Raw genomic sequence first — 11,154 nt, 5'->3', positions numbered from 1 at the left:
AAAAAAAAAAAAAGTAATAAAATAAAAAAATAAATAAATAAAATAAAATAAAATAAAATTCTCACAAACCAAATCCAAAAACACATCAAAATGATCATCCATCATGACATCATGACCAAATAGGCTTCATCCCAGAGATGCAGGGATGGTTTAATATATGGAAATCTATCAAAGTAATGCACTATATAAACAAATTCAAAGACAAAAATCACATGGTCATTTCATTAGATGCTGAAAAAACATTTGAGAAAGTCCTACACCCATTCATGATAAAAGTCTTGGAAAGATCAGGAATTCAAGGACCATACCTAAACATAATAAACGCAATCTATAGCAAACCAGTAGCCAACATCAAAGTAATGGAGAGAAGCTGGAAGCAATCCCACTGAAATCAGGGACTTGAAAAGGCTGCCCACTTTCTCCCTACCTATTCGGTATAGTACTTGAAGTCCTAATCAGAGTAATTTGACAACAAAAGGAAATCAAGGGGATGTAAATTGGAAAGGGAGAAGTCAAATTATCACTATTTGCATATGATATGATAGTATATGCAAGTGACCCTCAAAATTCCACTAGAGATCTCCTAAACCTGATAAACAGCTTCAGTGCAGTTGCTAGATATAAAATTAACTCAAACAAATCAGTGGCCTTTCTCTAGACAGGTTAAATAGGATGAGAAAGAAATTAGGGAAACAACAACCTTCAAAATAGTCACAAATAATATAAAATACCTTGGTGCAACTCTAAGTAAGGAAATGAAAGATCTGTATGACAAGAACTTCAAGTCTCTGAAGAAAGAAATTGAAGAAGATCTCAGAAGATGGAAAGATCTCCTATGCTCATTGATTGGCAGGATTAATATTGTAAAAATGGCTAACCTGCAGAAAGCAGTCTACAGATACAATGCAATTCCCATCAAAATTCCAACTCAATTCTTCATTGAGTTAGCAAGGGCAATTTGCAAATTCATCTGGAATAACAATAAACCTAGGATAGCAAAAACTATTCTCAACAATAAAAGGACCTCTGGGGGAATCACCATGCCTGACTTAAAGCTGTACTACAGAGCAATTGTGATAAAAAGTGTCTGGTGCTAGTGCAGCGACAGATAGAGAGATCAATGGAATAGAACTGAAGACCCAGAAATGAACCCACACACCTATGGTTACTTGATCTTTGAAAAGGAAGCTAAAGACATCCAGTGGAAAGAAAAAGACAGCATTTTCAACAAATGGTGCTGGCACAACAGGAGGTTATCAAGTACAAGAATGTGAATTGATCCATTCTTATCTCCTTGTACAAAGGTCAAGTCTAAGTGAATCAAAGAACTCCACATAAAGCTGGAGATACTGAAATTTATAGAGGAGAAAGTAAGGAAAAGGCTTGAAGATATGGGCACAGGGGAAATTTTCCTAAACAGAACAGCAATGGCTTGTGCTATACAATCAAGAATCAGCAAATGGGACCTCATAAAATTTCAAAGCTTCTGTAAGGCATAAGACACTGTCAATAAGACAAAAAGGCCACCAACAGATTGGGAAAGGATTTTTACCAATCCTAAATTTGATAGGGGATTAATATCCAATGTATACAAAGAGCTCAAGAAGCTGGACTCCAGACATTCAAATAAGCCCATTTGAAAATGGGGTACAGTGCTAAACAAAGAATTCTCAACTGAGGAATACCGAATGGCTGAGAAGCACCTGAAAAAATGTTCAATATTCTTGTTCATTAGGGAAATGCATATCAAAATAACCCTTAGATTCCACCTTATACCAGTCAAAAGGGCTAATTTTCAAAATTCATGTGACAGCAGATGCTGGCAAGGATGTGGAGAAAGAGGAACACTCCTCCATTGCTGGTGGGATTGCCAGTTCACACAACCACACTGGAAATCAGTCTGGAGGTTTCTCAGAAAATTGGACATAGTACTACTGGAAGATCCAGCAATACCTCTCCTGGGCATATTCCCAGAAGATATTCCAATTGATAATAAGGACACACGCTCCACTATGTTCATAGCANCCTTATTTATAATAGCCAGAAGCTTGAAAGAACCCAGATGTCCAATATTGGAATGGATACAGAAAATGTGGTTCATTTTCACACTGGAGTATTACTTAGTAATTAAAAACAACGAATATATGAAATTCTTAGGCAAATCGATGTATCTGGAGAATATCATCCTGAGTGGGGTAACCCAATCACAAAAGAACTCACTTGATATGCACTCACTGATAACTGGATATTAGCCCAGAAACTTAGAATATCCAAGATACAATTTGCAAAACACCTGAAAGTCAAGAAGAAGGAAGACCAGAGTGTGGATTCTTCATTCCTCCTTATAATTGGGAACAAAATACTCATGGAAAGATTCATAGAGACAACTTTTGTAGCTGAGATGGAAGAATGGTCCATCCAGAGACTGCCCCACGCTGGGATCCATCCCATAATCAGCCAACAAAAGCAGACACTATTGCATGTATCAGAAATATTTTGCTGACACGACCCTGATATAGCTGTCTCTTGTGATGCTATGCCAGTGCTTGGCAAATACAGAAGTGAATGCTCACAGTCATCTATTGGCATGGAACACAGGGCCTCAAATGAGGAGCTAGAGTAAGTACCCAAGGAGCTGAAGGCATCTGTAACCCTATAGGTGGAACAACAATATGAACTAACCAGTCCCCCTAGAGCTCGTGCTTCTAGCTTCATATGTAGCAGAAGATGTCCTATTCGGCCATCATTTTGAAGAGAGGACCCTTGGTCTTGCAAACTTTATATGCTCCAGTACAAAGGAACACCAGGGCCAGGTAGCAGAAGTGGGTGGTTTGGGGAGCAGGACTGGGGAAGGGTATAGGGGATTTTTGGGATAGCATTTGAAATGTAAATGAAGAAAATATTTAATAAAAATTGTTAAAAAAGTTCAATAGTAGCATTAATATAGATCAAGACCTGAGGTACTAGATAAAAGCCAGATAATATTTACAGTGAACCTTGAAGAGGGTAACAGTTAATCTTTGAGACTGTAATAGATTTCCATGCCAAAATCAAGTTCAGGAAGAATTGAGCTTATTTCATCTTAATATTCCAGAATGGAAGTAGAAAATCATGGTAGAGAACTTGTGGCAAAAGTTACTTCAGGCAGCATTCAATGGATACTGCCTTATAAAATTTTACCTGAGCATAGGAATAACAAAGATAACTGAGAGTAAGGCCAGCCAGTTACAGAAATTCAAAGTCTAATCTCAGTTATGTACTTCTCCCATTAAAGCTACTCCTAAAATTTCCCTAATCTTCCCAACACCTGCTGAGAAATCCTGTGTTAAATGTATAGGGCTGCTTGGGACATTTCTCATTCAAGCCATCAGAAGTAGAATATGTGAGAGATGTATTTTTAATACCCGAAGTCTCCAACAAATGTGATAAATTACCCTGTAGACCATGTGCATTATCTACTTATTTATTTATTTTTTTTGTAATTTGCAAGCAGCAGATGAAGTGGGGAAGAACTTGTTTTACTTACAGTTGAATAACCATTGTCTGATCTGACTGCATATTATCAAGAGTAAGCAATTGGTCTTCACATTTTGAAACAAGAAAAAAGTAGATAAAAAGTGAACACAGGCTTTAAAACTTCAAGACCTATTTTCTAATAATTTACTTACTCCAGTGAGGCTCCATATACCAAAGGTTACAATTTTTTCATATAGTGACTTTAGTTAGGTATCAAGTGTTTAGATTCATGAGATTTTATGGGATATTCAAAATCAAATGACAGTAGCCACATTTACATAGCCTGTTTTAAAATACCATCTCAGATTACTAAGCAATACCATTAAGTTACTGAACCATCAATCCATAACTGGTATATGATTTTCTATATGTCTACTGACATCTCTCTTTTTTGGTACCTTTCATGAAAAAGAAATAATCTTCTTCTATGCCAACCTCTTTCTATAATATTCCTTCTACAGAAAATAAGGATAAAGCTAATATTAATGTATTGAAACAAAAACTTTCAAGAGAAACCATTTGATTTGCACACGCCTTTAATCCCAGCACTAAGGAAGCAAAGACAGGTAGATTTCTGAATTCGAGGCCATCCTGGTCTACAAAGTGAGTTCCAGGACAGCCAGAGCTACACAGAGAAACCCTGTATCCAAAAACATAAAACAAACAAACAAAACAACAACAACAACAAAAAAGTAGAAAAATTGTTAATTCCTTTGTTCAGTAATGTAATAGAACATGAACCAGGACAAACCTGTTCAGTCATCAATATTGTTTAATCTTGCTGAATTATTCTTTTATAAATGAACTCCATACACAGAGCAGGGACCATTTGATGGCACCAGTGATGGGATGCATTTATGGAACCATTGCCAGAGGAATCCACTGAAGCAATTTGCATGTGTATTTTAATTTAGCATCTTGTGTGTGTGTGTGTGTGTGTGTGTTTTCTTGTATAAGTTCTGGATAGGAAAGTCTAATATTGTCTTGGAATTGCATAGACCATAGAGTATAGTTTAAAAAGAAACAGATGGAGTGTGATCTAATCTCCATGTTCTAATTTACTTATGCAAATCAAACACACAAACAAACAAAAAACAAACAAAAAAGCATACATAACAAATTAACTCTGCCTACGTAATTTATCTGTGTTCCTAGCAAGTGTTGGCTTTGTTAGAACAAAGGTCTTGTGTTTGAAATGACCAGAATTTCCCTTAAATAATACATAGGTGTTTGATATAATAGAGTTTTTATAATTTTAATACTAATTTAACTATAGCATGGTCATTGTATCTGAAGCATAAATTTATCCCCATTTCTGGCTTTCTGTTTGTATTATTTTTGAACCCCTTAAGGGAGACATATGAATATTCTGCACTAGGTTTAGGAAATGACATTAGAATAAATTATGAACTCATGAATTTATTGATCAGATAAATAAAAAGGGAAATATCCATGCGGGAAGAATAATAATGAAATAAATTTTGAGTGGTTTCTTGCTCATGAACATTGGCAACTAGTGGTGTTACATGGAATTTGAAATGAAGTAATGGTAACAGAATTTTTTTTGAAGTTTATAACTTTTATCTTTTAGGTTCAAATTTATATAAAAATATATCCTTCAACCATTAATTATTCCTTTAGTGATATATATTTGTCATTAAGTTTGTTAGTTTATAGAAGTTTATGATTGTTCTAAAATATAAGGGAAATATATAATTCTCAATTCTTTAGAAACAAAATTCATCAAATAATCCCTGAATTTCTGAATTCTAACTATTTGTCTTTATAGTCATACATATGTGTACTCCTCGCTCCACATTAAGAAAAGTTTCCTTTGTAACAAATAGAAACATTACCAAAAACCAACCAATCAAAATACAGTATTGTAGAGCTCAGTCCCAGTGGATAGATGTACAAAAAAACTACATCAGGAACATTATTGAGAGAAAGGGTACAATGACTGTAAGATATATATATATATCCACACACATGCAGACCCATACACCTGCTTAATGCTAAAATCTTTCTTCTAATGTTTTTCTAATAACGAACTACAAATTCTTCAGAAAAATAATTATGTAATAATAAAATATCTAGTAATAACTAGTAACTTATTCAGGTAAAATGGTCATGATTTCAGGCAGTACTTTTGTTATTAGCTGAACATAGAATATATAACAAACAGAAGAATAGAATCACATACCTTTGTAGGTTTGGGAAGATGTACCTTAGGACATTTGTGACTGACTTATCTTAAAAAATATGGAAGATACAGCTGAGAGCTTAAATTTTCTTCAATGCTTCTGGGATCTTCTGATCAAAGACCAGAAAAATTTGTTTGTATAATCTGGTAATATCTCAGCCATTCATATTGAGAGCCAGCTGGTTTAGGCCTTCTCTTTTCCTTCTTCTTAAGGAACTGTCCAATTTTGCTACCCCATTTCACACTGTCTTTCTCTCACAGCAGGTGACAGTGTTCTTATCCTGTGCTTTTATACATAATTCTAAACACATCACCACTTACTGACCTTTTGTATAAAATATTTTCTAAATAATATTGTTAGAATATTTTCTAAATAATAATTTAATTTTTAAAACAACCTTTGCTGAAATATCATTCGATTTTCTTGTTATTCTTACTGTAGGGTATACCTCTCTCTCTCTCTCTCTCTCTCTCTCTCTCTCTCTCTCTCTCTCTCTCTCTCTCTGTCTGTCTGTCTGTCTGTCTGTCTGTCTGTCTCTCTGTCTCTCCCTCTGTGTGTGTGTTTTAATTACCTACTTCAAACTCTGTAACTGAGTTTTGACTCTTTTGATCTTGTAAGATGCTATAACTAAGGAGTCAACCCATATTCAAAAGAAACCATAATCTTCCTGCACTAAAAGACTGGGTAAGAAATGTCAGTTTTCTGAAAAGATTAACAACAGTAACCAATGCTAGCAGTGGAAAGACTACTACAATCCTAACTCACATTGTTGGGAAGGAACTGTTAGTCAGATAGTCAACCCATTTGCTTTTTGTAATTGCAGTAAACAGTATCTCTGTGAGTATATGGCCATGCATGTGGGGATAGAGATACAATCAATTTGAAACATTAACCAATAAAAACCTATAACACTGAAACCTTCAGGGGACACTCCTCCCTTTGGCATTACTGCTGGATTGGAATATGCTGAACCACTGGTTCTGGATCATTTACCATCTAGTGTGCTTCCAGGAACAGAAATATCAAGGAAAGATACCACATCTCCAAGGAAATACTTGGAACTTGAAATTTGGCTCTGCTTCATCCATTCCATCCTGGTGTACACCCAACTGTTGTGGAACCTAGCTTTGCTTCATCCTTCCCAGCTTGGTGTGCGGTGGCTCCTGGGCACCATGGGGAAGAAGGAAAAAATGGACCCAGATTGTTTATTTATTTATTTTTAGAAATTTCACCTGTTTTAGTTTATATAGTTTAATCTGAGGTTATGTGAAGAGGCAATTTATAAATATGAAGTTCAAAGTATAGACATAGCTCACAAACTATATTTGCTTTTTAATGGGAATTTCATGAAACAATTTTCCAAACACACCCAAACACATATACACGCACATACACAACACACCTATTGATACATTTATTTATTTTACAAACTATGATTTTATTTTTCCTTTTGCACATCAGAATTCCTGCACTGACTCATTAGTAGAAAAAAAATTAAATCATCTGTAAGGAACAATAACAGCAACCGAAACTAGCAGTAGAGAGAGTAATACAGTCTTCACTGCCATTGTAGACAGGGGACTGTTATTCAAGTAGTCAACAACATTGCCTTTTGTAATTGAAGTTGCTGATATCTGTTCCACATATAGTCAGGTTTCAATAATGACTAGACTGATCTTCTCAGTGAATGATCTCTTAGAAGTTCAAGACTATGAACACCACAATGGGTTTCTGAGATAATAATGTGCCCTACTCCTGTAGTTTTTCTTTCTGTTTCCTGTGACAAAATACCATGAAAAAAAGTGAACTTTGGGGATAAAGAGTTTATTTGGCTTATAATTCTAATTCATTGTCTAGTACCAAGTGGAAGCTAAGGCAGGGACTCAAAGTCACATTATATCTAAAAGTGGAAAAAAGTACCTGTATTTATATTTATTTGCTTGCTAATATTTAACTCAATTTCTACACTTTTATATGGGTCAGGAACCCCTTCATGATGTTGCTCAAAGTGGACTGTACATTCAAATATCAATGAACGTAAGGCAATCCTCAACAGATACAAGCCAAATCAATATAAGCATTCTTACAGTGACAGTCAACTCACAAGTGATTCTTGGTTGGTTCAGATTTACAAACATAAAGGTATAGAATGGTTTATTCATATTGAAAGCAGTAGTGAAATTTGACTCTTTTCAAAGTTGAAATAGAGGGTAGATTTTTCAAGGGTTGATTAGTTTCTAGGATAGGATGAATAGAAATAATTTTTACCCAAGAACTGGTTTAAAGTTTTCCAGAGTGGATTCATTCTTTCTTTCCTTCTTTCTTTCTTTCTTTCTTTCTTTCTTTCTTTCTTTCTTTCTTTCTTTCTTTCTTTCTGTCTGTCTGTCTGTCTGTCTGTCTTTCTTTCTTTCTTTCTTTTTTTCTATTTTATCAGATGTTTTCTTCATTTCCATTTCAAATGCTATCCCCTATCTTATCCTAGGTCTCTGTCTAGTCTTGGAGATGTAGTCCTCCAGTATCCCCACTCATGTCAGTTGCATATGTCCATTCATTCTCATAGCCATCTGGCCATCTCCACTGTCACTCCCCATACCTGATCCTGAACCCAATTGCCATCCTCATTTCAATCCTCTCTTCCTTGCAGTTTCCACCCTCCATTTGCCTTTTATCACTATTTTATTCCCCCTTTAAGTGATATTCATGCCTTTTCGCTTATGCCTTCGCTCTTGTTTAGATTTGGGGGGGGTATGGATGATAGTGTAAGAATTGTGTATTTTGTGGATAGTTCCACTTATAAGTGGAACTTATGGCGGCATGTCCTTTTATGACTGGGTTACCTCACACACTTCTCACCTTCCAATCATTTGCATGGAAAAAAATCACGATTTCTTTGTTTTTCATAGCTGATTAGCATTCCATTTTGTAAATGTAACATGTTTTCTTTATCCAGTCCTCAGTTGAGACCCATCTAAGTTGTTTCCAGTTTCTGGTTACTACAAATAAAGCTATTGTGGGCACAGTTGAGCCAATGTATTTATGGGACATTGGAGCAACATTTGATTTATATCCATGAATGATATCGCTGGGTTTTAATGTATAACTATTTCTGTTTTTCTCATAAAGTGCCAAATCGGTTTCAAAAAAAGGGTTATACAATTTTGTACTCCCCCCAGTAATGGAGGATTATTCCCCTTGTTCCACATCCTCAGAAGCATATGCTATTGTTTGTGTTTTTGATCTTAGGTGAACTGACTGGTATAAAATGGAATCTAAGATTTGATTTGATTTACATTTCCCTTTTGACTAAATACTTCAAACACTTCTTTAAGTGCTCCTTTACCATTTGAGATTCCTCATGAGAATATTCTATTTATCCCTGTACCACATTTTTAATTTGGGTTATTTGGGTTGTTCATGTCTAACTAAGTTCTTTATATATTTTTGAAATTGCCTCTATGTCATATATAGACATGTTGGAGATACTTTTCATATATTCAGGCTGTCATTTTATCCAAATGACAATATTCTTTGCCTTACAAAAGTTTTTCAGATTCATGGCACTCCATTTTATCAATTGTTGATCTTAGAGCCTGAGCCATTGGTGTATTTTTCAAACAATTTTCTCCCATACCAATTCATTCAAGGGTATTTTTTTACTTTCCTTTCAATGAGATTTCGTGTATGCAGTTTTAAGTTGAAGCACTTTATTCACCTAGACTTGAGTTTTGTGCAGGGTAATAAATACTGATCTATTTGCATTCTTCTACATCTGGACATCCAGATGGTCCAGCACCATTTCCAATTCCTTTTTATGGTTTCACTTTCTTTTTCAAAAATCAAGTGTCTCCTGGTTCATTGGTTCATTTCTGGGTTGTTGATTTGATCCCATTGATCCATGTGTCTGTTTCTGTACCAATACCATACATTGAAAACAAATTCTTTAAATAGGGTTATTATGGACTAAACTCTGCTTAACTAAATTTTATGTAGTAAAATATTTTTTAAAAAATAAAACCTTTACATGTACAAATTATATTGTGAATATATTTATACCATTATCCAATTATACTTATTCATGTCCTTCTTCCTTAACCAGTTCACATCCTACTCATATTTCATTGTGTATATGCAAGTTTGCATACCTGTTACGATGGGCATTCACTATGCAAAAGACAGTATGCAATAGAAACCATTTTCTTCTGATCTCTACTCTGTGATACTTCCTGTACATTGAAATGAGTGATATTCAGATCATTATTTGGTTTGAACAATCAATAGTTACCTATTCTCAGCATTCTGACCTAATATGTGTCTCTGCATTAACTGATATCTTTTGGGGAAAAAAAGGAAAGAGAAAAAAAGAGAAGAAGAAGAAGAAGAAGAAGAAGAAGAAGAAGAAGAAGAAGAAGAAGAAGAAGAAGAAGAAGAAGAAGAAGAAGAAGAAGAAGAANAGAAGAAGAAGAAGAAGAAGAAGAAGAAGAAGAAGAAGAAGAAGAAGAAGAAGAAGAAGAAGAAGAAGAAGAAGAAGAAGAAGCTGTGATGCAGGCTGAGAGCAATACCAGGCTATGAATAGAAGTACATGTTTAAGTGACAGTCTATAAAAGTTTATTTAACAAAAATGCTGAAAGTCTAAGGGCCTGTATGGTTGTCCTAGAAGACAGTACCATCAAGAAGATAATTATTATCAGATGAAAAAAAAGTGAAAAGATAAACTGTTTAAAGAGTAGTATCCTTTGGAAGAGGAAATCACAAGAGAACACTGGTTCATTTTCTCATTCCCAAACTTACCCTTCCCACCCATCCTTCCTCCTTCTTATTCCCATATACTAAGGAAAGGTTCTGCGAAGAGAAAAAAATAACCTCATCAGAAGCCATGTTTGATGCTAACCAATCCATTAGATAGTAAGTGATTTTGGTGTTAAGACCTACACTATCCTCATTTGTTATGGCAGTCATATGAAAGCAAAGTGATTTGATAGACAGTTTGGTTTCCATGTCTCACCAAAGGTCATTGGACTTCTATGAAATTTGCCTAAGATTCTAGGTCTTAAATGTTAATTATTCATTGTCTGAGGTAACTATATTCAGAACTAAAATACATGAATAGTCTTTGAACTGAAGACATATATTAGATGAGAATCTCTTACATCAAGGATGTGTGGGAAAATCCATTCTCATATTAAAGCTTAATTGACTAGACTCTAATTAGCCTTCTTAATGACAGACCAGGGTTGTGAATATACATTTCTAGAAGTGTGTTGTTTGATTCTACTGGTGGTTTAATAGGTAAAGTTTTAGAATTAGTTTATTTCCTGTCTATAGAGATGGCTCAGCAGTTAAGAGCTCTGGCTGCTCTTCTAAAGATTCTGAGTTCAGTTGCCAACAACCTCTTGGTAGATCACAACCATATAAATGAGATTTAATTAATTAATAT

This window comes from Mus caroli, chromosome 1, assembly GCF_900094665.2.
Source record: "Mus caroli chromosome 1, CAROLI_EIJ_v1.1, whole genome shotgun sequence".
NCBI lineage: Eukaryota > Metazoa > Chordata > Mammalia > Rodentia > Muridae > Mus > Mus caroli.
The sequence above is the reverse complement of the archived record's forward strand: the minus strand, read 5'-3'. Positions refer to the sequence as shown.